This window comes from Macrotis lagotis, chromosome 1 (assembly GCF_037893015.1).
Source record: "Macrotis lagotis isolate mMagLag1 chromosome 1, bilby.v1.9.chrom.fasta, whole genome shotgun sequence".
NCBI lineage: Eukaryota > Metazoa > Chordata > Mammalia > Peramelemorphia > Peramelidae > Macrotis > Macrotis lagotis.
In genome coordinates this window covers 359,075,375-359,099,501 of record NC_133658.1, presented here as the reverse complement: position 1 = coordinate 359,099,501, position 24,127 = coordinate 359,075,375, and the positions used below count along the sequence as shown (strand labels likewise).

The 24,127-nt window shown below is 39.6% G+C and overlaps 1 protein-coding gene across 1 annotated transcript in view; it reads left to right on the top strand.

Moving 5' to 3' along the window:
• Positions 1 to 24,127, top strand: part of TOX2 (TOX high mobility group box family member 2) — a 306,239-nt gene that overhangs the window by 507 nt on the left and 281,605 nt on the right. The gene's annotated exons all lie outside the window — the stretch shown is intronic.

Here is a 24,127-nt window from a genome sequence, read left to right as displayed (position 1 = left end):
GGAAAGGGGAGGGGGCTGGGATTGGAAATGGGGACGGGGATGGGGATCAAGGGGCTGCTGCTTCGCCGAGCACCGGGGGAGAAAACTCGCCTCCCGGAGGCTCCGCACTCCGGCCGCTCTGGGACGCCTGCTCTTCCCGGCTCTTCCTCCTCCCAGCGCGCACAAGCCTCCCCACGCCCGCTTCGGGGGCTTTTAACTTCTCGGTGTTGACGTTAATTTGAGCTTTAAAAGTCTAATTGTTGAGTAGAAGCTGTCAGAGCCGAGCTGGGAGACATCCCGGAGTTATTTACAAACAGACGCCTCGCAAGCGGCGAAGTCCCAAAGTAATGGGCACTGGCTCCAGGAACAGTGATCACGCCGCCTCCGGCAGCTAGGGCCGCCCGCTGGGGTCCCCTTCGTTTCCCTTAGACTCCTCCTGGCTGTTTGCACAGTTGAGCTTTCCCGACCGCCCAGCCCCGGGATCACCTCTTAGGAGGTGGGAGCTTCAGTTTCTAGACCCCCCCCCCATCTCCCATACATAATAAAAGGTATCCCCTAGAGTATCCCACCCCGCCCACCCCCACAGGCCAGAGGCTGGCGTCGAGTAGAAGCAGAGTTTTAACTTCACCTTGGCTTTCTTGGAGATGAAGTGTTAAACGCAACAAAGTTCCCTTTTCCCCCCCTTGGAGGAGGGAATTTCAAAAGTCAGTTAAAAAGCGCTATTGACCATTTGAGCCAGGCGTTTATCCTCTTGGAATTAGGCGTCTTCGTGCTTAAAGGGAAGAGGAAGGGGAGATCGGAGATGGTCTATACCGCGTCTCCCCCCGCGGTGTGCGAAATGCCCCAGTGCGGAGACAAACTGCGAAGCAGTCAGTCCTGCTGGCGTTGTGTGGAGAGGGGTGGGGGAGGGGGCGCGGCGGCCGCGGGCGGAGAGGCAGGCTTGGCCAGGCTTCTCCCAGCAAAGCGTGGTTGCCCCGGCCTCTGTAGGGGCTCGGGCTGGAAAATGTTCAGAATGGGCAGGAAGACCTTTACGGTGAGTGAGTTAGCCTTATCTGTGCTCTGCGTTTTGTTTTGTTTGTTTGTTTTCTAATGATTTGTCCAGGCATCACTGGGGGTTCTTTTTGCTTCGGGTGTAAGGGGCTGTGTCACCTGGCTTGCGAGTGTTCGGCTCCCGGGGAGATGCCGGTCTGTTTATCTATTTGTTTTCATTTGCACGGCTCAGGACTTGGGGGTCTTTAGCCCCTGCCTTGCTAGGCTTCTTCCCTCTTCCCTCTCACAACCCAAGCACACACGCAAACACAGATGCACACAAGCAGATGCACCCGAGTTAACTGCTGGTGAGCACCACACAGAAATCTACCTAGAACTACGCAGAGCTTTCTCTCCCTCCATGACAGATAGACTTAGCAACCTAGATTTCTTTGCCTGATGCTGCAGAGAGAGCATCTTTGAACTGCAGGGACTGTGAACCAGAATTCTCAAAGGGATATTGGGGAGTGTCCGAGGTATTTAAGGAACGGTCCTACAGCCAGGAGGAGCAAAGCAGTGGGATGTCCATTACCGGGAATCATTCTTCACGAGGACCATCCTATCACACCTGGCCTGAGAAGGAGTCCCAGCGAAAGGTTAGCGAGAAGAAAATTCGGGAATAGGCTCGCAAGAAAGATTTAGCTCAGTCTTTATTCAGGCGCGCCTCCCATATACATTCATGAAAAGTAGAAGGGGCTATAACAAAGCTAACCCTATATAAAGGGAAAGTGACTTCACGGATAGAGAGAGCTGAACTTAGAGTCAGGGAGATGTGGGTTTGAATCCTATGTCAGACGCCTACTAGCTGTGAGTCCCTGGGAAAATCACTTAAATCCCCTGGGGTCTCAGCTTATTCATCTCTGAAATGAGGGAATTAATTGCAGTGACCTCTTAAACCCCTCGCAGCTCCAAATCTATGTTCCTATGATAAAGCCACTTCTAGTCTTGTGAAATAGAATGAACATATAAAAATTTGCCTAAGTACTTACTTTCGTGTCTAGTAGTGAAGTTGCTTTGTATCTTGTTTCTCTACCTCCCCAAATAAAATTACAAAGAACTGTGTTTTGGAATGGTGGATCAACTGCAGAAATGTCTCCAACTCTTCGTAGGTGAGTTTCATTTAAAAGGCAGTTTTCTGTTTCACTTTAGCTGTTTTTATGGTAGTTTCAACGGAATGAGCCAAGAATTCCGGGTTAAATCTGAGCATTTACAAGAAGGAGAGAGAAAATTGTGTGGAAAGATTTGTGCCATGTATTCCATGTGAAGTCTGGGGACAGTAGCTTAAATGTCCCATAAATCTCAAACTCATCTTTAAAAACAGGAATTGTGCAGTAGGGAGTAGAGATGAATCTGGCTAACTTTGTTTACTTCTGTCTGTCCCAGGATAACACATCATGTCAATAGCCCAGGCTTTACTGCTTGGTCTAGTGATAGTCATATAAAAGACTCCTTAGAATGGGAAATCAGAGAGGAAGCCTCCTAGGGAAATTTAGTTCTTCAAACATTTGTGTACAGAGAGAGTCATGTGATCTGTGCTGAAAGGAGAGCTTGGGTTTGTTTCTTTAAACTTTTTCTTAATAGGGCTTGGGAAACTCTGATCTGGGCTCATTCATGACTTCTTTCCTGGGATTGGAAGGTTAAAGGTGGAAATTACCTTAGTGATGATCAATGAATGCTCCCATATTTATTGGGTGCCTAAGAGAGGATCTCAGAGGACCCCAGCCACCACCACCAGGTGCTGCTGTTGTTTTGGCCTGGAGTAACTAAAACAGGGCAAGGGAAAGTCATATTAGGTGAGTTGGTCTAAGGTCCAGAGGGCATTTAGAACTATCCAAGGTGTCAAGTATTCCTCATTAATAACTTTAGCAGTAAGAAATTATTCAAGTCACCCCCTTGCCCCAAACCCCCGGAGCTGAAAGGAAATGTCTATCTATTCCTGCACTCTCAATTTATAGAAGAGGAAACCAGAAACCAGAAAAAGAGAAGTGACTTGCCCAAGGATGCCTGGCAGTTAGTGGTAAAGCCAAGATTTATAACCTGCATCTCTTGGCTCTAATCGAAAATCACTACGCTGCTGCCAGCTCCATCTCTGAGAGGGTGTATGAGAGGTTTGTTTGGTTAAATCTTTGGTTTCCCTTTCTTCAAAACCTCTCCAAAGTACAGGACTGTCCTTTATTCCACCACCACCCCCATTCCTAGATGCTAGGATCTTCCTCCCCAAATCATCTCATATTTCTTTCATATTATATATATGATGATTTTATATATACATATCTATGTACATATTGTGTATATATATATATATATACACACACACACACACACACACACACACACACACACACATATATGGGCAGCTAGGTAACTCAGTGGATAGAACACTAACACTAACCCTATATTCAGGAAGACATGAATTCAAATCCAGCCTCAGATATTTACTAGCTGTCTGTTCCAGGGCAAATGATTTAATCCCTTTGTCTGTCTCAGCTTTCTCATCTGTAAAATGAGTATAATGTTATGGTGCCCACCCCTTGGGTTGTTGTGAAGATCAAATGAGATAATATTTGTAAAGTACTTTGAAAACTTTGAACACTATATAAATGTTAGCTGTTGTTTTCACAAATATTATTATTTTGCTTTACTTCTCCCAATCCAAGATCATGCTCCTTGAGGACAGGAACTATTTTTCTTTTATCCTTGTATCCCCAGTACTTTGGCATTTAGTAGACACCAAATATTTGTGGATTCATGAAGGCAGCCTATGCCATTGTTGGCTAGCTGTGATGGTTTCTTATGCTGAACTAAAGCAGCTATGCTTTTCTGTAACTTTCTCCCTAATCATAGTTTTACTTTCTGGAGCTGAGCAGCAAAAAATTGAATCCCTCTTCCTTAGGCTAGCCCTTCAAATATTTAAATATCACAATCAGGTCAGGCTTTCTTGGTTCCCCTGTTGAAGAAGCACCAATTAGCTCCTTAGAAAGTGATTAAGGAGAAGAGAAATACTTATTGCGCTAATTGTGTGACCTTTGGCACACATCAAACTGTAAAGCTATGAACTTTAATTTCTGGGTGTCAGTTTCCTCATCTGTAAAAAAAAATGGAGATAATCATCTTTCCCTTTACTTCTCCATGGGTTGTCAAGTTCAAATGAGTGCTTTTTATGCACAACTGAGGGATGAATGGTTTTTAAAATGATAGCTGGATCCATAGAGTCTGCATTGTTTAGCTCTAGGGTACAGGTTCTCCCCCCCTTTCCCTTTCCTTCCCCTGCTTCTAGGGTCCTTCTTTGAATGACTGCTAGTTTTGGAGCCAGAAGACTCAGATTTAAATCCTGGGTCTGTTAGGTGTGTGATCTTTGTTATATACCTGAGCCTCAATTTCCTCATCTGTAAGATGAGAAGATTGGATTAGATGACTCTAATGTCCCTCCTAACTTTAAAGTTGGGATCTTATGAAAAGTAGGAAAGAAATGAGAAACTCTGGTGATGGTCAGGAAGGTCCTTGTCCCTGTGCTGCCTATGACCTCCCATAGTTCTGCAGGGCTACTGCGGTTCCATAGACCAGACTGCAGAGTTGAGCCCAGAGCACACAGTCTCATTGAGTATAAATAGCTCTAATAGTTCTTCTCCTATCCAGGCCTGGCAAAAGTCAGGGCTGCCTTTGACCCAGGGAAAAAAATTCTCTGAAGGTCAAAGCAATCTGAAGTCTGTGGCCATAGCCTTAGTCTGGTACCTGGTGAACCCTTTGTTATCATCCCTCGGTTTCTGAAAGAACATGGGACTGTTAGTTTTCCTTTTTCTTTACTGCTTTAGGGCTACATATGATCCCACATCATTTCTATTAAAAGTAGCTGATGACTTGATTATCTCACAAAATCTGAGCCAGATTTCAACATTCTTTAGAAAGAATTTTCCTTCTTCTTTCCCCCTGGCCCCTACCTTCCCTTGTCCTTCTCCCTTGACCTGTGCTTCATCCCCGTTCAATCCTCTGTGGGAATGAGTGACCCACAATCATTTCTTTTTCTCAGCCTGTAGATAGTGTTTTCCTTGGCTTCTGTGAGTCCCCTGGTTTGGGAACATGCATTAATATGCCTGTTTTGCTTACATGCCTTCGAAGCTCCTGTCAGTCTGATTTCTTTGTTTCTTCCCGGCACCTATCAATGTCAGTCCTCTGACTGCATGGTTGACATAGTACCTGACACAGACTCTAGAGCTAGAAGGGATCTCAGAGACTATCTAGTTCAACCTCTTCATCTTTATAGCTGAGGAATGAGGCCCTGGGGAAGCTTACCTAACATTACCCAGATGGCATGCATCAAAGGTGGCATTTGAACCCAGGTTCTCTGCCTCTCCAGTCAGGGTTTTTTCTAATAGAGGAAGGTCAAGAAGGGATTAATTAGTTTATGAATTGTGAAACCACTCTGACCTGATCTGAGTGACACCTGCCCCATTGCCTTCTTTTTCCTCAGCTCTAGTCCCACCTTCTTCCAGAAGCCTTCTCCAATCCCTCTAGCTGCTAATTTCTGCTGCCCTGAGATTACTTTCATCTATTTTGAAGGCATCTAGAATGTACTTGTTATTGTGTTTATCACTTGTATCTGTTGCCTGTTAAAATGTAAACTCTTAAGGGACAAAGATGAGTTTTGCTTAGTACAATTTCTGGTGTGCAATACGTACTTAATAGATCCTTGTTGACTCACTGACATATTAGGTAACTAAGGCAAATGGAAGAAGCTCTTTTGCCAGAACTCTCTAGATAACTGTTGGTGATGTAGACCTGACTATCATTTCACTAAGGAGCATACCCATAAAGGATGTTGACTAAAATGCTTAGTTCCCTTTTAGAGAACCTAAATTTACCATTTCTTTTAACTTGTCTTTGGTGCATCTCTTGTTGCAACTCAGACTGAGAGCAGCTGACTGGTATCTTATTTACATAGGCCAAATCCTACATGATTCTCTTTAGTTTGGTTTGGGAGTAGCATTGAAACCATATGGTAAGTAATTATTAACTTAATGGGTTGTGGTAAATTGCAATTTTACATCTTAGTGGAAAGATGTTGTATGAGATGGGGTAATAAATTTTGATGAATTACTCAGATACTTTGAATCGCTGCTGTACAATTGAAATCTGTCATATGCCACAGCACTATCATACAGGATCTCCTGTGCAGGTGGTTATGTCGTTATCAAAGTATTCTTTTGTCCTCAACTGGGAACCTTGGAAAACTAGTTGATTTGTTTCTATATTTTATCCAGTAAACTTTTAGATTATCTTAATTATCACTGTGTATTTTCTTTTCAATATCTTAGAATTCTCCCATGTCTCACTGAGTTATTATTCAATAAGACTTCACTGATGCCCTGTAGTGGAAAGAGTATTGGTTTTGGGGATCAGAGGACTTCAATTCAGATCATGATGTCTCCTTATTATCTGTGTGATCTTGGGCAGGTCATTTCCAACTGCAGTTTCCTTATATTTAAAATGAGAGGGCTAGATTAGCTGGTCCCCTTTCTTTCCATCTCTCAAACTATTTTGTGAGTTAGAGAGAACCAGTTCATTGCATTTTCTTCAGGGTCAGGTCTCTTCTATATTGTTAGATTATGTGGTAGAGTAGAAAGATTGTTGTGTTTGTAGACAGAGGATGTGGATTCAGATTACCTGTGAGAACCTCAGTTTCCACATCTATAAAATGAAGATGCCTCCAAAACACCCTTCTAATTTTTACTATGCCATGAAGAAGGGAAGTCTAAGGTTGGTACCCAGAATCTGTGACCTATCACTAGCTCTCTGGTCCAGTACCTTCAAAGAAATTCAGTAGTCTCATGTCCATTGTCTACAGAGAAAGAAATCTTTCAGGTTGAAGGTTGGGGAGCTCACCTCACTTTGCCTTTGATTTTCCAGTAGTGCATTTGCAGGTCCATCAATGAGGCATATTTCAGGAACTCTGCCAATCTTCGAAAAGTAAACAGCTGTTAGTTCCAGGTTCACCCTTCACTGCAGATGTAATTTAACACCCACCCCTTGGGTGCTAATGCACTTGGGAAAGCCACTTCCCAAATCCATAGAAATCTGCAATGAAATAAAATAATCTACCTTGCTCATAACTGTGTGTGGATGATATGGAGGAAAGGAGTAGGGGTAGGGGCTTTATTAGGGTTCTTGTTCTACTCAGTTTTTAGGTTTAAAACTTACTTCAAGGACCTGTAATTTTCTTTTTTTTTTTTAGTTGTTTTTTTTGCAAGGCAAATGGGTTTAAGTGGCTTGCCCAAGGCCACACAGCTAGGTAATTATTAAGTGTCTGAGACCAGATTTGAACCCAGGTACTCCTGACTCCAAGGCTGGTGCTTTATCCACTATGCTACCTAGCTGCCCCGACCTGTAATTTTCTTGATATGGATATATTTCCTTCACCAATGTTCATTGCAATCTTTTTATTACTGGGAAGCCAAGTCCATTAGAACCCTCATGACTGAAAAATTCATTATACTGCAGGTAACTTGGTGATAAGAGTCCCTGGACTTAGGTTGGTCCTTAAAGAACAGAGATGCAGTTCATCCTTTGAACTCTACCCAAAGGTTTTGGAGCTTGATAGAATCTGCCTTAGCTTGTGGTCCATTCCATTAGAGGAACTCAGGGTCCTTACAGGGATAGGTTGGAGCAGGAATCAAGTGTAAGAAACTTAGAACAAGCTTGTTAATAGAAGGCCATAGGCCATAAAATTTCAGATAATTAAAACTTGGTTCTCTCATAAAGAGATTAATTTTCGGGAGTAATTTGAGAACTTGTCAGAAATGGAATCTGAACCAGATCAATCTAATGAATAAAGTCTGGTGGTCCCACTCTATGGTATTTTGACTTACCATGTATTGTTAAAATGTAGTAAAAACATGGGCCTTCCTTCCAAACTTTTTTGATGGTTGGACTTGAAATTAACAACCCTTTTACCTCTTCTTATTCTTCTAGGTTCTTCTCTTTCAAAGAGCTGGACATTTGACTGCCCTCAGAAATAGTTGTGTAGGACAAAGAAATGACCTAGTTGTCAATTGAGATTTTAGAAAATTTGAGGACTTTATAGTGAAGCATGCTTCCTACATGTTCTAATAAAAGATGGTGGACAATAGATGTGTAACACGGCATACTTTTTCAGACACCGAGAGTGTTGTTTTGTTTAACTTGATTGTATTTATTTTCTATGTGGGAAAGTTCTATTGTGAGGAGAGATATGTTTAAAAAAAAAAGAAAAAAAATGACACTACTGAAGCATAAAAAAGACCTAATCCTTTATTCCTTTTCCCACCTTTTGTCTTTGGTCTTGAAACTGTGTTTCCCCTTTAAGTGGTTGAATAAGTAGAGAATATATTCCTAAGACTGGGAAAACCTAGTTCAGAGGCACTTTATTTTGGACTTGGAAGCATTTCAGTGACTTTCCTTTTTCTTCCAGCCTGAGCTTGGATGACCATGATCTTTTATGCATAATAGAAAGTATATGAAGCTCTTTCTGCCTTGGGCCTTATGAAATCAGATTCCAGAGCTATGTAATGCAAGCTTCCCCAGTCCTAAAGATTATTGTTTTGTCTGTACGTGGGGAGGCACAGACATTTCTCCTCATTCCTTTTTGGAATAATAGACATATTTTGGTTGAAAACTAGGCTGATCTTATGTAACAGCCTGGGTGTAAAGGTCAGTCTTGTTTGATTTCCCCTTGAAGTCCTGATCCCCAAATATACAAATAGGGAAAAAAGAGAGTTCGTCTGTTCTGGGTTGCAGATTCCTCTTATTCTGCAAATTCTTTTTTTTCTTTTTGCCTATAGTGATGTCTAAAGTTCTTTCTGTCATTCTGAGACCAGCTTCTCTCTCTTTAACTCCACCTCCCTCCATTTTCTCCCCCCCCCACCTACCGGGAAAGAGCGATTGGAGAATCCTCTCTAACTCCAATCCTGTGTTTTATTGCTTATTCATAAAGCAAAAGGCCCCAAATGGTTATGAAATTCAGAACACAATTATCCCTGGGAGGTGCAGAGATTGCTTCTGACTGGATGAGCTATCTTGGACTATACATTTCCTCCCTTCAGTTGTTGCCTGCTTCTCTCTCTCTCTCTCTCTCTCTCTCTCTCTCTCTCTCTCTCTCTCTCTCTCTCTCTCTCATCTCTCTCCTCTCTTCCTCTCCCTTTTCTTTCTTTCTCTCCTTCCTTCCTCCCCTCTCTCCCTCCCTTCTCTCTTCTCCTCCCTTTCTCTTCCCCTCCTCCCTCTCTTTCTTTCCCTCCCCCCCCTTCCACCCCTAGGTGAAGTCTTTTTCCAGCTATTTCTGTGTCTGGGAATAAAGTTCTGGGGTGTATCTTACAATTGCTTCTTTTCCCATGCCTGCACATTTTCTGCTTTCATCTGCATAGGAGGCCCAGGCCTTTTCAAATCTATATGCAGATTACTGACTTGAGCTTGGGGACTTGCTTCTGAATGGGGATGGGTAGGAGAAGAGGGGAGAAGGGTACCAGCCATCCAGATGGACAATGCCATTTTCCTCCCTTTTCTAGTTCTCTTTCTGCTAGTTATGTGTGTTTTTTGTTTTAAATAGAGCACAGAATGTTTTTACCGTATGCTGGATGATATCTTTCAATATAAATGAAGCATATAATTGTGTTTTCCCAACAGCTCAACATTAAAAATAAGTTATTATGCTGCTAATGGGTTTTTCTAGTAATTTTCCATCCAATGACTACCATGCACCCCCTTAATAGTTATGTATAATGTTTTCTGACTTTCTCCTATTTTATTTTGTGTCACTATAAGATGGCAGGGTAGGGCCCCAACTCTTATCCTGTTGTCTTTAAACTTCAAGCAGATTTGTAAAGACATTTGCTCCCTGGTGTGAAGAAGCAACACCTCCAGGTTTAGATAAGAAAACATCTTTAAGGATCCATATTTATGTTCTTTTTAATGTAAACTTTGGGGGAGGGGCACATTTCTGTGAATCTGAGAAAACCTTGTATGGTGGGCTCCAGTCAAAGTCCTTCCTACTCTGACTCTGCTATAGCTGGCTTTGGGACCTCAGGAAACTCACCTTCCTTCTCTGATTTGCATTCATAATAAAATAAGGGGCTGAACTATAGATGCTGTTTGTAGTCTCTTCTATAATTCTATGAACCTATGAGAGGTTAATCCCTAAGTCCTTAAGTGCTTTCCATCTCTCAAAGTCTTTAGTGGAATTTTAATTTAATAATGTGTATGATGTTCTTCAACTAGCACCTCTGTTGTGAGACCTTTTCAGGGTTTCTCATCCATCTTTGGTGTCTACTTGACACCTAACTCTCTTTCACCATTGGCTTCAAGAAGCTGCAACATGTGCAGGGTCAGTAAAACTGTCTCAACAGAATGCCAAAACCAGTTTAGGATAACTGACTGATTTCAGACCTGTTCCTGAGTCAAGGGTTGTCTACCCCAAGCATATGAAGACTTCCTCCAGCAGAATGAGTAGATGAGAATGATTTGTTCCAGCACATGAAAGCAGCTGAGCTTAGTCAGACATAGAAGATGCCAGGGTCATCCTTGGCAATCCCAAGTCATTGCCAGATGTCTTGACTTTTGTCCTGGCACTGGAATTTGATGATTCTATGAGAGAGTGAGGCTGATGACTTTGTGCAACTCTGCCTCACTGAAATCCAATGCACAAACAAGTCATCATCCCATGAAATATCATTGGTTCTTTTAGGAAAGGAAGGATGAACAACATGTTTGAACACTGTATCTTTGAATAGTGATTTTGGAATTAGAAAGAGGAGTTCAAATTTCACTTCAGACACTTACTAGCTGTAAGACTCTGAGCAGAATACAGCCTCAACTTCTTCAGCTGTAAAACTGGGGATGATAGTATTACCTCTTATAGGATTGTTCTGTTGTTCAAATGAGATCATATGCATAAAATGCTTTGCAAACCTCAAAGTGCTTCATATGTGATAGTTGTCATTCTCATTGTTACTATTAAAAAAAAACTTTACTTGCACCATCTCATTGATTCATTTTGACCATATAGCTTCATGAAGCCAGATCTGTGCCTTTTTGCTTTTGTATTCTCTATAACAGTCAACAAAAAGCCCATAATACTAGTGGTTCTTCATCAATGCTATGAATTCAATTACTTGAACCCTGTGAGGTGAGTAGAGTATGGACTATTCTTTGACCCATCTGGTTCAGCTCTCCCTCTAGTAAAAATTTCTTCCAATGTCTCAATGGGGTGGGAACTCTGTTCTAAGGATGAGTTGTGCACTTCATGACCAAGGTCAGAGGTCTCAGTCCTAGGGAATGAATTTTTCAGGCACAATCACTATCAAATTTTTGTTTTCCTTCATATCTCCAGTAAAGCACATAGTTGTTTTTATTGTTGGTCCTTTGTTCTCACTGAGGATTGATGATATCACCATAGGAGGCCTTCAATAAATGCGTATTAACTGACTGACCCAGTGATTATGATGATGATCAGAATATGATCTTGATCTGAAGGTTACTATCTATACTGTTGGAGGTGGAATCCTAGAAACTTAAAGCAGGAAGAAAATGACCTAGAGAGAAGTCAACACATATTTATTAAGCACCTACAAGGTATTACTGTGCTAAGCAGTATTGTAGAAATACAAATACAAGGAAAAAGAAAGACAGTCTTTGCCCTCAAAGAGCTTATATTCTTTTGGGGAAGACAACAGGAAAAGAAGCTCTGTGTGTGTGTGTGTGTGTGTGTGTGTGTGTGGTGTGTGTGTGGTGTGTGTAGGTGGGGTGGATTTATCCTCAGATTACCAGCCTAGAGGTCAAACAACAGGATAAATAGTAGAACTGACTGTATGACTCAGTCTTCTTGTCCCTAGCCCAATGCTTCTTCTATTTCCTTTTAAGTTTTCTTTGTAGACAAACATGTTTCCTTGGAAAGATTTACAAATTCAATGGCAACAAAGGAATAACATTTAAATCTCAGAAAAAAAAGTTAAGATGGCAGCAAGGTGGTACAGTGGATAGAGTACCAGGTCTACAATCAGAAAGACTTACTATCCTGAGTTCAAATCTGGCCTCTGACACTTGCTAGCTGTGTGTCTCAGTTTCTTCATCTGGAAAATGAGCAGAAGAAGGAAATGGCAAACCATTCCAGTATCTTTACCTAGGAAAACCCCAAATTGGGTCACAAAGAATTGGGCATGACTGAAAATGAACAACAAAGAAAGCTAGGTTAATGGCTGGATTAAAGAACCAATTTCTATTCATTATCCCAGATAATTGGTATAGGACATTTCAGACAAAACCAGTGTCTTTTCTTTTATTATTGGTTTCCTTCTTTGGCTTTATAAATGACTTATTGATGAAAGGTCCTGGGGTCTAATTGATATAGAGGCAGTAGGTTTTCCTTGTGTACAGTGCTATCCACTAGACACTCGTATGTTAACTTCTTGCATAGATTGGTTGCTCTCAGTAGAGATAATCAAATATCCTAGCTCATGAGATCATGGTGTTAGTTTTTTTCCCTATAGATATCTCTTTAGGCAATAGTTAATATCAGCATAATAGGTGAATGGATATGAAAAGACTACCTAAAAGATATTTTTTTGTTGTTCTTCAATCTTCTGTAAGGGTCCTTCTTAATTGGTCATAAGATCATAGAATTTTAGCTGGCAAGGACCTCAAAGGTCTTCTAATCTAATTCTCTCATTTTATAGAAGAAGTAGAAAGTTCATAGAATTAAATGATTTTCTCAAAATTGTACAGGTAGGAGCCTGGATTCTTACTCAGATTCTATGACATGACTACAGTTCTTGCTTGTTCTATCTTCTGGGTCAGAAAAAAGGTTTCTTTTCCTTACATGACAACCTTTGAATAATTATTTCTCTTTAAAAAACTTTATTTTTGTCAAATACATGCAAAAATTTTAACATCTATTTTTTTTTAAAACTCTGAGCTCCAAATTCTCTCCCTCCTTTCCTCCTTTCCCTGTAAGAAGACTAGCAGTAATTCTTGAAATGTTTGAAAGAAAATGGTTATACAATTCTAAGTTTTCTCATTTTTAGATTAAATTTCCTCAGTTCCTTCATCTTTAAATGTCATGGATTCCAATCTCTTCATTATTGGTTACTCTCTTCTAGACATGTTCCAGCATCTCTGCAGCATTCCATATATGATCTCTCCAGGATGGAGGACAGTGGGACTATTGCCTCTCTTCATAATGTAACTCTATACCCAGCTGATTTTTGTTGTTTTTCATTCTTGAAGAGAATCAATGACATCAGGAAGGTGATCAGATAGAGAAAAGTGGGACCTTTGCCTCTCTCCACAGTGTAAATCTAGACTTAACTGGTGGTGGTGGTGGTAGCTCACCCTTCATTCTGGAAGAGGACCAATGATCATAAGGGTGCAATCTTGTTTTATCTATGAATTGGATTTAAGTGACCCATCTGGTAATCACCTCTTCAGAATCCAGGTGAAGTGTGAAGATAAGGGAACCTAAAAACCCATCTCTCAGACAAGAGTTAACTTTGTCAGCACTAGCTGATACTCATGACAGATTAATGTGACATGATAATTGATGGACTGGATTAAGATTAAGGAGGATGAAGACTGAGAAAAGGGTCATTGGATTTATTGATTAGTTTGTTATTGGTCAGTGACCTACTAGAAAGTGTTTTCTGTAAAATGATAGGGATGGGTGCCATATTGCAAAGGCTCAAAGAGAGAAGGGATGACAAAAAGTGGGCAATTTATCATGATTATTGGCAGTGGAAAGGTGGTACAAAAGTGATACAGAAGCTTAAGGAGTTTAAAGGGAAGCAGGTTTTAGAATGAGAAGATATAGGCATGTTTATAGGCAACCAAGGATCAATTAGCAAGCATTTATTAAGTGCCTCTTGTATTACCAGGGACTATTCAAGGCTCTGGGAAAACAAAACAAGATGAAATATCACTGCCTATAAGGAGCTTACCTTATATTAGAATAGGCAACAGTAGGCAATAGAAGTACAAACAAAAGAGTTTTTTTTTTTGGTGGTGAGGGAAGAAAGGTACTAGAAGCAGGGGATCAGGAATGATCTCAGATAAGATCTAGAATCTGAGCAGAGCTTTTAAGGAAAGAAGGAATTCTAAAAAGCATGGATAAGGGAATACAGGCACCCTTTTTTTTTTTAGGTTTTTGCAAGGCAAATGGGGTTAAGTGGCTTGCCCAAGGACACACAACTAGGTAATTATTAAGTGTTTGAGGCTGGATTTGAACTCAGGTACTCCTGACTCCAGGGCCAGTGCTCCATCCACTGCGCCACCTAGCTGCCCCAGGGACCTTCTTTTTGAGAAAATTTCTGTTTTAGGAAATTGGATGATTTTTTTTATTATGGATGATATCTGTAATGAATAAATTTTCTGCCACAATAACTCACACTTATAAAGTTTACAAAGTACTTTTCTCCATCACAATTCTATTTGATATAAAATTCATAATTATGAAATTGATAGAAGATACTTCAGTGACCTGGCACCTCAAAAGGAGTCAGCAGTGTTTGACAAGAGCCAGAAAAGCTAATGATATTATTGGCTGCATTAAATGAGACAATGATGGTCCTGCTCTCTCCTTTCTCCTGATCAGGCCATTTCTGCATCTGTTTCATTTAAGTCTGGACCAGGTACTTTCGAAAGGGCAGGCTGGAGCACACATATCCAGGGAAGAAAGAAAGGAAGGGAAGGGAAGAGTAGAAGAAAGGAAGGGAAGGAAGGAGAGAAAAGAAGGGAGAAAGAAAAGGAGAGAAGAGAAGGGAGGAAAGAAGGAAGGGAGGAGGGGAAAGAAGGAAAGAAGCAAGGGGGAAGGAAGGAAAGAGGGAAGGGGATGGAGGAAGAAAAGAAGGAGAGAAGGGAAGGGAGGAAAGAAGGAAGGGAAGAAAGGAATGAAAGGAAGAAAGGGAGGGAGGAAGAAAAGAAGAAAAGGAAGGTAGGAAGAAATGAAGGAAGGAAAGGGAGAAAGGAAGGAAAGAAGGAAGAAAGGGAGGGAGGGGAAGAAAGGAAGGAAGGGAAGGAAAGAAGGAAAGAAGAAAGAAGGGAGGGAGGAAGGAAGGAAAGAAGGAAGAAAAGAAGAATGGAAGAAAAGAAGGAAGGAAGGGAGGGAAGGAGGAAGGAAGGAAAGAAGAAAGGAAGGGAGAAAGGAAGGGAAGAAGGGAAGGGAGGAAAAAAGTACCTTTGTTAAGTACCTGCTATGTGCCAGACTCTGTGCTAAGCAAATATTTACAAATAGTATGTCATTTAATCCTTACAATAGCCTTGAGAGGTAGGTGGGTACTATTACTACCCCCATTCTACACTTAAATAAACTGAGGCATGGAGAAGTTAAGTGATTTGCTCATGGTCACATAGCTAGTAAGCAGGTCTTCCTAACTCCAGGCCAGTGCTTTTTCCAGTGTACCACCTGCTGTCCTTCTGTTCAATGGGAGAGGATAACTAATGTGGTAAAAGACCTTTTATTAAGAGACATTTGATATAAGAAAGAGAGTCTCTTAAAAACAAAAACAAAAAACAAGAGCTCTCTAGGCTTACTCAATAGGGTAGTTTCCTTGAAAATGAGAAGAGTAGAAGGTGAGTAACATCAGACCAGAAATCAGGAGGACCTGAGTTCAAATCCTCCCTCAGACACTTGATATTTACTAACTTGGTGACCTTAGGCAAGTCACTTAACCCCATTGCCCCCACAAACAAATAAGAATTTCTACATTGGAGAAGGTTTTGTTTAAAAAAATCAACATCAAAATAATTCATAGGATGACAAGATAGATTTAGAACTCTAAAGATCTAGAGAGAACTCTAGAGATCATGGAGTCCAACTTTCCCAATTTATAGATGAGGAAATGGAGGTCTAGATCAATAGAGTGATTTGCCCAAAGGTGACCCAGAGGTTGAGTCACAGAAGCATGAAGATTCAAATCCAAGTCACCAAGGGTCATGGATCTTAAATGGAAGTAACACTGGAGGTCTAGATCAGTCCCCTCTAACACATGGCCCGTGAAGTGAAGTAATTAATGGAAGTAGGAGCTGTCAAATTAAGAAGAGGAAAATGGTGCCTATCCTCAAAAAAATTTTAATCTAGCTAAGGGACACAACCTAAACATATCAAGATGTTTACAAGAGGTGTAGAATCTAGCTAGGTGGTAACAGTGGATAGAATGCTGGGCCTAAAAATCTAGCCTTAGATGTTTAGTAGCTGTGTGACCCTAGGCAAGACACATAACTTCTCTTTGCCTTATTTTTCCTAACTGTAAACTGGGGCTAATAATATTACTAGCCGTGTGACCCTAAGCAAGACATTTAACTTTATTTGCCTTATTTTTCCCAACTGTAAAATGGGGATAATAATGTTACCTACCTCCCAGAATTGTTGTAAGGATCAAATGGAATAATCCCTGTTACATAGAAGATGCTCAATAAATATTCCCTTCCTCCATTCTTCCCTTCGTTCCTCCCTCCCTTCCTTCCTTCTTCCCTCCTTCCTTTTCCTTCCTTCCTTCCTTCCTTCCTTCCTTCCTTCCTTCCTTCCTTCCTTCCTTCCTTCCTTCCTTCCTTCCTTCCTTCCTTCCTTCCTCCCTCCCCCCCTTCCTTCCTTCTTTCCTAGCTGTTTCCACTGTATATGCTTCTTTGTGACCACATCTGGGACTTTCTTGGCAGAGATCCTGGATTGATTTGCCATTTTCTTCTGCAGATCATTTTACAGATGAGGAAACTGAGGCAAACAGGATTAAATGACATGTCCAGGCTCACACAGCTAATAAGTATCTGAGGTCATATATGAACTCAGATCTCCCTCTACCCCAGTTGCCCTTATGAACACATGTAGGAATATCTATTCAGAGGCATATTTTGAACTAGCTCCTCTGATTCTAGTCTACTCTCTCTACTGTGCCACACATCTGATTCTGCTGACTCTTGATCTCATAGTCTTTCTACTATATCACTAAGTTTCCGAACCTTGAATCATTTAGTCAATCAGGAACATTTATCAGAATACCTCTTCATTGCCAAAAACTGGGAAAAGAAACAGATTCGGGCCTGAATTTTTAAAGGGAATCGCCAAACTCTCCCTTTCTGCTCAGCAGTGGGGAGTGGGGAGGAGGGTTCAGGGAGGCAAGTTAGGGAAGAACATTGTGCTTCTCTGTGCTTCCCCCAAACAGTAATCAGATTGCCTTGATGACCACAGTAGAATCTGACTTGCCAGAACCGTGGGAACTGATTGTCACTTTCAGTATGTTCAGCAAAAAGACACTGATTCCCCCTGGTCTGGGGTTTGACACAGAATGAGATAGGGCTTCCGCTGTTGCTCCATTATCTTATCTACACATACTGAAATGATTGTTTACAAAGTAGGAAGTGTTAAGAGACATTGTTCTGAGGAATCACTGACAAACCTTGCTGCTGGTTAAGCTCTGTAAATAGAAGAGCAGTAAGCAACCTGCTCTTCAGGAGAGAACTTTTCCAGTGTGAATTCTGGAGATGCCTGCTGACTCATGCTCAGACGGCTCAGCAATGGAAAGGCCACTGGCTTTGGAGGTGGTAGAGTTGGGTCTGAATGCCAATTCTGTCACTAATTTGCTGGGTGAACTTGGGGAAGTTGACTAACCTCTCTGGGTCCCATTTCCTCATTTGTCAATGGAGCCAGTTGGCCTCTGAGGTTCTTTCCCATTCAAAATCCTGTGACCCACCTTCCTCAGACTTTATCTATCCCAGCAGAAAGTCAGTTGTAGAGGAAGAAGGGACCTTAGAGGTACTCTAGTGTAAATTTGTCTTTTTACAGAGGAGGAAAATAGTAATATGATTTGGGGGAATCTGGGGGAAAAGAAGTTACTGAGCTGAGGCCAGTGTACCTGGATATCCATGAACCTTGCAAGCAAAACCAATTTTTTCTTATTAGACCATAAGCAGAAGGTTGTAAATAAATAAAGTCTAGGGTCAGCAGCATGTTTATGTTTAATTAGCTTTAGAAAAGAATTTTTGAGGCCATCAAGTCTTTTTCATTTTACAGATAGGGAAACTGACTCCTAGAGAAGTTAAATGACTTGCCCAAGATCATTCCACATCTAAATGTCAGAACCAAGATTAGGAGAATTTATGTTTCTGCATCAAAATGGCAAATTAATTGGGAAGGGTCATCACTTGTGCAATGGGTAGCTTTTAAATTTATTAGCAACGTCATCTGGGTGGAGGTATGAGACTTAAGGCTTTCTGACCATTTATGTACAGGTTATGATGATTATCAAACACAGTTCATTTTGAGGAAAGGGCTGGTTGGGGTAGAAGGTGGAGCATGATTTCTATAGCTTTTTAAATCAGATCTTGAAGGATTCTGACTAAAACCAGGCAAAAATTTTCAGTGTTAGATCCAAAACATTCTCCTACTTGGACTGTCCTTCCAAGTTGGTTGGGGAGGGAATTTCTCTCACAAATACCCTATCAAGTAGGTATTATAACTATTATCTCCATTTGATAGATAAGAAAACTGAGACTCAAAGGGAAAGTAACTTACCCAAAGTCATATAGCTAGTGGCAAGCAGGGATGCAAGCAGGCTCTCCCTCTCCTCTCTGCATTTAATGTTCTTTCCTTACCCTGGGAAATCTTTCAGCAAAATAGTGTTCTATCACGTAATCTATTAATTGATTTTAATCTAATTTCTGTTTTTTCTGCTTGAATTCCAAAGTTTTCCAATTGCAAGGAAACTTGCAACTTTAAAATCATAAAAAACAACAGCAATAACAGCAATGAATGATTATATAGTGCTTTAAGATTTGCAAAATACTTGACTATCTTCTCATTTGATCCCATAATCATTTTATGAGATTACTGTTAAACAGCTGGTAATGCATGGATAAAGTGTTAAACTTGAAGGATAGACCTGAATTCAAATCTAACCTGAGACACTTATTGTATGAGCTGAGGCAAATCGAGTAACTTCTGTTTGCCTCAGTTTTCCCAGATGAAAATGGAGAATCACAATAACCCCTACCTCCCAGAGTTGGTGCAAGTATTGAATGATAAATTTGTAAAGCACTTAGATCAATGTCTGACACACACAGTAGGTCCTATGTACATGTAGGTTATTATTAGCATTTATTATATTATTATTTCTGTTGTACAGATGAGGAAACTGAGGCTCAGAGATTAAAGGACTGGTTGCTTGTCACATAGGTAGTAATAATACATTTTCAGGTAAGGTATTTTTTGCAAATTTTTATTTTTAGTTCTAAATTCTCTCCCTCTCTCTGTCCCTGTTCTCATCCCCACTGAGAAAGGAAGAAATATGGTCTCCATTATACATATATATATATATATATATATATATATATATATATACATATATATGAAGTCATGCAAACATACTATCACATGAATCACATTGTGGGGGAGTGGGGAAGGAAGAAAAATAAAGTGAAAAAATAGGCTTCAATCTGTTCTTTGAATAGTTCTTTCTGGAGTTGGATAACATTTGTGAATTATCTGGGATCATAATATTGATTTGTCTCTCATGATTCATCATTGTTACAGTTTTGCTGTTATGTACAATGATCTTCTGGTTCGATTTATTTTATAGTATATCAATTCATGAAAGTTTTTCTGAAACCATCCTCTTCATCCTGCAGGTAAGATTTGAACCCAAGTCTCTCTTGATTGTAAATTCAACCATCTTTTTTCTACACCACACTACTCTTTTACTTAGTTCTATCATTCTTTCTGTTTGCTTCTCTGGTGAGTCTTGTTTCACTAATAAGACTGGGATCTCTCAGAGGACAGGGATCTGATCTTATACCACTTCTGTATTCCCTCCAGAGTATACAACATGGGGCTCTGTTCAGAGGATACACTTCATGAAAATCTGATGATTAAATTCCCAGCACTCCACAATGTTAGCCTCTTGCACTGAAGGGAAGGAAAGGACAAATATCTCATAAAGCAAGATCCCAGAGGGATTGTTTGACTCTTGTTTGATTCTTTGAAAATTATGGGAACTTAGATTTCTGCTATAGCTGAATTCTGCTCACCAATGTAAATGGATAGCTAAAATTTAATGGGGAGCAAAAAAAATGAAGTAGTAATAAAAGCAAAGCTCTCCTTTTTACACATTATAGAGATGCCTAAAAAGTCATATATAAATTCCCATTCAATAAATAAATGTCCTTATTCTTTAACAAAACTATAGTGTAAATCTTTTTCTAAGTTAAAAAATATTTTGTAAAGTGAATAATCATTCCCTAATTGTTCTTCTTTTGTAAATATGGATTTTCATGGATTGACTTCTAAAGACAGGATTACCTCTCATACTCCCTAGATTTTGCAAAACTTCCTTCTCCTATCTGCCTAAAGCCTAGAGGATGACATCCACTATAGCAGAAGGGAGAGGTTTCTTTCTTTCTTTTCTTTTCTTCCTTCTTTTCTTTTAATTTTCTTTTTCTTCCTCTTTCTTTTCTTCCTTCCTTCATTTCTTTCTCTTTATTTTTCATATTTTCTTTCTCTTTCTCTTTCTCCTTTCCTTTTTTGTCTTCCTTCTGTCCTCATTCATTCATTCTTTTCTCTTTTTTTCTTTTTTCTTTACTTCCTTTTTCCTTCCTTCATTTTCTTTTTTCTCCTTTTCTTTCTTCTTTCCTTATTTTCTTCCTCACATTTTTTCCCCACAAATGCTGTCTTATATATTTGCAATGGTCTATGAACTTGAGGTCTCACTTTGCAAACTCCTATAGGAGAAACAGTACTTGTCAAATTTTCCACAAATTTTGGAAATGTGAATCCTAGATCATGAAAGGAGCAGCTACTTTTTACTCCCCCAATTTAGCTTGATAAGCATTTAGTAAGCACATTCGATTTGATAGGCACTGTGCTAAGGTACAAAGATGGTCCTGAGGACATGTATTCCTATGGGAGAACTTGCCATGCCTCCCAGATAAAAAATAATAACAATAACGAATTTTACTTATAAAATAGGATAATGATAACTCCTTACAGTGCTTTGCAAATCTAAGATTGTTATATAAATGTTAGTTATTATGGTAGTGGTGGTGACACTAGGGCAGCTAGTATATTCCCTATATATGTATATATATGAAGTCATGCAAACATAGTATCATATGAGTCACATTCTGGGGGAATGGGGAACCCTGTGAGGCAGCTTATCCCTCTCTGCAATATTCTTCTCATTATGAAGTTGTTCCTTATGTCCAATCTATATTTGTCTTTTTGTAACTTTTGCAGATAACCCCAGTTTTATTCTGGGACAAGCAGATCCAGCCTAATTCCTTTCCCACATGACAGCCCTTCAGCTGTTTTGAAGACAACTACCTTTACTCCTCAGGAATTCTCTTTTCCAGGCTAAACAACTTGCTGTTCATGTGATGTGAATTTTAAGGTTACTGCTATTTGAATACTCCTTAGCATTCCAGTGTCTCTTCAAAATGAGAACTAAATTTGATTCTGTAGAGGTAGCCTGATCAAAGCTGAATATATTACCTCCATATTTCAGTTACTAATCAGTCAGGAATCATTTATAGCATCTAGTAGGTGAAGGGAATTGTGCTAAGTGCTGGGAGATACAAAAAAAGACAAAAGATAGTCCCTGCCCTCAAGGAGCTCATCCATTCCTGGATGCCACACTTTTCTCAGTTCAACCAAAGTTCATATATGCTTTCTTGCTTGTCATACCACACAGTTGACTCATTTCTGATCTTCTATACCATAACCACCTCATTCCCTACCCCAATCCTTTTCATAAAAATTATTGTAGCTCTTTCATCATGTACAAAGTAGAAGGCTTTATGCTGATCTCTGTTTAATCTCATATTATTTTATTTGACCAAATCCTCTGTCAGGATCTTTGAAATCCTAATTCTCTTCTTAGATGTCACCTATTCCTCCCAGCTCTATCACAATTCAGTCTTTGGCAAGGTAGATAGTAAAGCATGCTAGGATAACAGTCTATGAGAATATTCCTATTAAGCAAAGTTACAGTTTCCACATTAGTCATTGAACTTTAGAGACAGTGTTTATTTGCCTCATATAAGGGTCATGGGCTGGATGGTAATTTTTATGGGAATGGTAAAGCAGTCCTTTTTTCATGGAGGTCTTTGATACCGAATAATGAATTGGTTAAATAATTTCTCTGGCAAGACAAAGTGAACAGCAACTGAACTTAAATTTGAGTCATCTAGTTCCCAGCCCAATGATCAATGCTATATACTTTGCTTTTTCTTTCAACAATCTTGAAAATGTAAACAGTAGTAAAATCTAGACTAGGTAAACCAAGCCTAACTCATTAAGGCCTTTAGTTAACTGGTTTTAGGGTGTATGTTGCTCTTTTTTAAATTTAAATTTAATTTTTTCCAATCACATATAAAGACATTTTCAACATTCATTTTCTGAAATATTTTGAGCTTCACCATTTTCTACCTTCCTCCCTTCTTTCCCTCCTCCCTGTGATAGTATCTGATATAGGTTGGATCACAGTATTCTTAAAACAAAGAAACTAGAAGATGAAGTACAAGCTCATATTAGGGATTTTGTATAAATAACAACAAAAAAAAATTCCAGGGTAGTTGGAAAAGCATTCTGGAAAGCATATTTTGTGATAGCAAACAACTGGAAACAAAATGGATATCCATCAGTTGTGGAGTGACTGCATCAATAGTAATATATGACTGTAGTTGATTTTATTATGTCAAAAGAAACAACAAATATAAACTTGTAAGATATCTGTATGATACTTGTGAATATCTATATGAACTTGTGAATATCTATATAAACTAATACATAGAGAAGTAAACAGAATCAAGAGAACATTTTTAATGATGAATACAGGTAATGTTAAGGAAAATAGAATTTTATCAGTGTAATAGTAAATGATAGTAATGATAATTACAATCTGATTTTTAAACTTTTTTTGCAAGGCAATGGGGTTAAGTGACTTGCCCAAGGTCATACAGTAACTGTTAAGTGTCTGAGACTGGATTTGAACTCAGGTCCTCCTGACTCCAGGGCTGATGCGCCATCTACTGCACCACCTAGTTGCCCCTGATTTTTCAACTTTTAAAAGTATTTTACATACTTAATTTTATTTCATCATTACAGTAACCCTATCATGCTATTACTACCTCCATTTTAGAGATGGGGGGGTTGAGGTTAAAAGGGCTTATGTCATTTCCCCAGTTTCTACAGTTAACAAGTAGATATTACTTATATCAGAGATAGGATATGAACCAGATCTTCCTTACTCCAAGACCACATCTCTACTTTTACTTAATTACTTTTGTTGACTCTATAGGATTGACACCCCTCTCCTCCTAACAGAAATATTATGGACTCTAGGTGCAGAATGAGGTGTATGTTGTCAGACCAATGTATTGGTTTGCTTTGCTTAATTAGGGTTCTTTTTTGCAAGGCAGAGTTGGTTTTTTAAATATGTATGCATGCATATATGTGTGTGTGTGTGTGTATTTTGTGTGCACTTGAGAAACAGTACTTGTCAAGTTTTCCACAAATTTTGGAAATGTGAATCCTAGATCATGAAAGGAGCAGCTACTTTTTACTCCCCCAATTTAGCTTGATAAGCATTTATTAAGCACATTTGATTTGATAGGCACTGTGCTAAGGTACAAAGATGGTCCTGAGGACATGTATTCCTATGGGAGAACTTGCCACTTGAGACTGTAGAGTGGGTGGGGAGGTGTTACTAGGAAGTGACAGTGATTTTAAAAAATTAATTTAATTGAAAAAATTCTAGGGTTACTCCTAGACAATTTCAAACTCAACCCAAATGCTAGTGAAAACTGATATTGAGAATAATAATCCCAAGATTCTCTAAGATCCTTAATGAGCTTCAGTTATGGCCATTAGATTTTGTTTACTACAGATAGGAAAGTGAGTGGAGACATTTAAAACAACAAGGGTTGGCCTAGAAAAGGATTTTCTACTTAACTTTCTTTTAAGCAGAAAACTGACAAATAGGCTACTCTATGTCTCCGATATCTGAGTGAACTGGATAGATGTCCATTGGTTTTTTTTCTTGTTGGGCTAAAAGAATGAAGAAAGTGAATGTTCTCTCTTCCCTTTGACTGAGCTCAGTGCTGGGCTTTAGTAGTCAAGGTT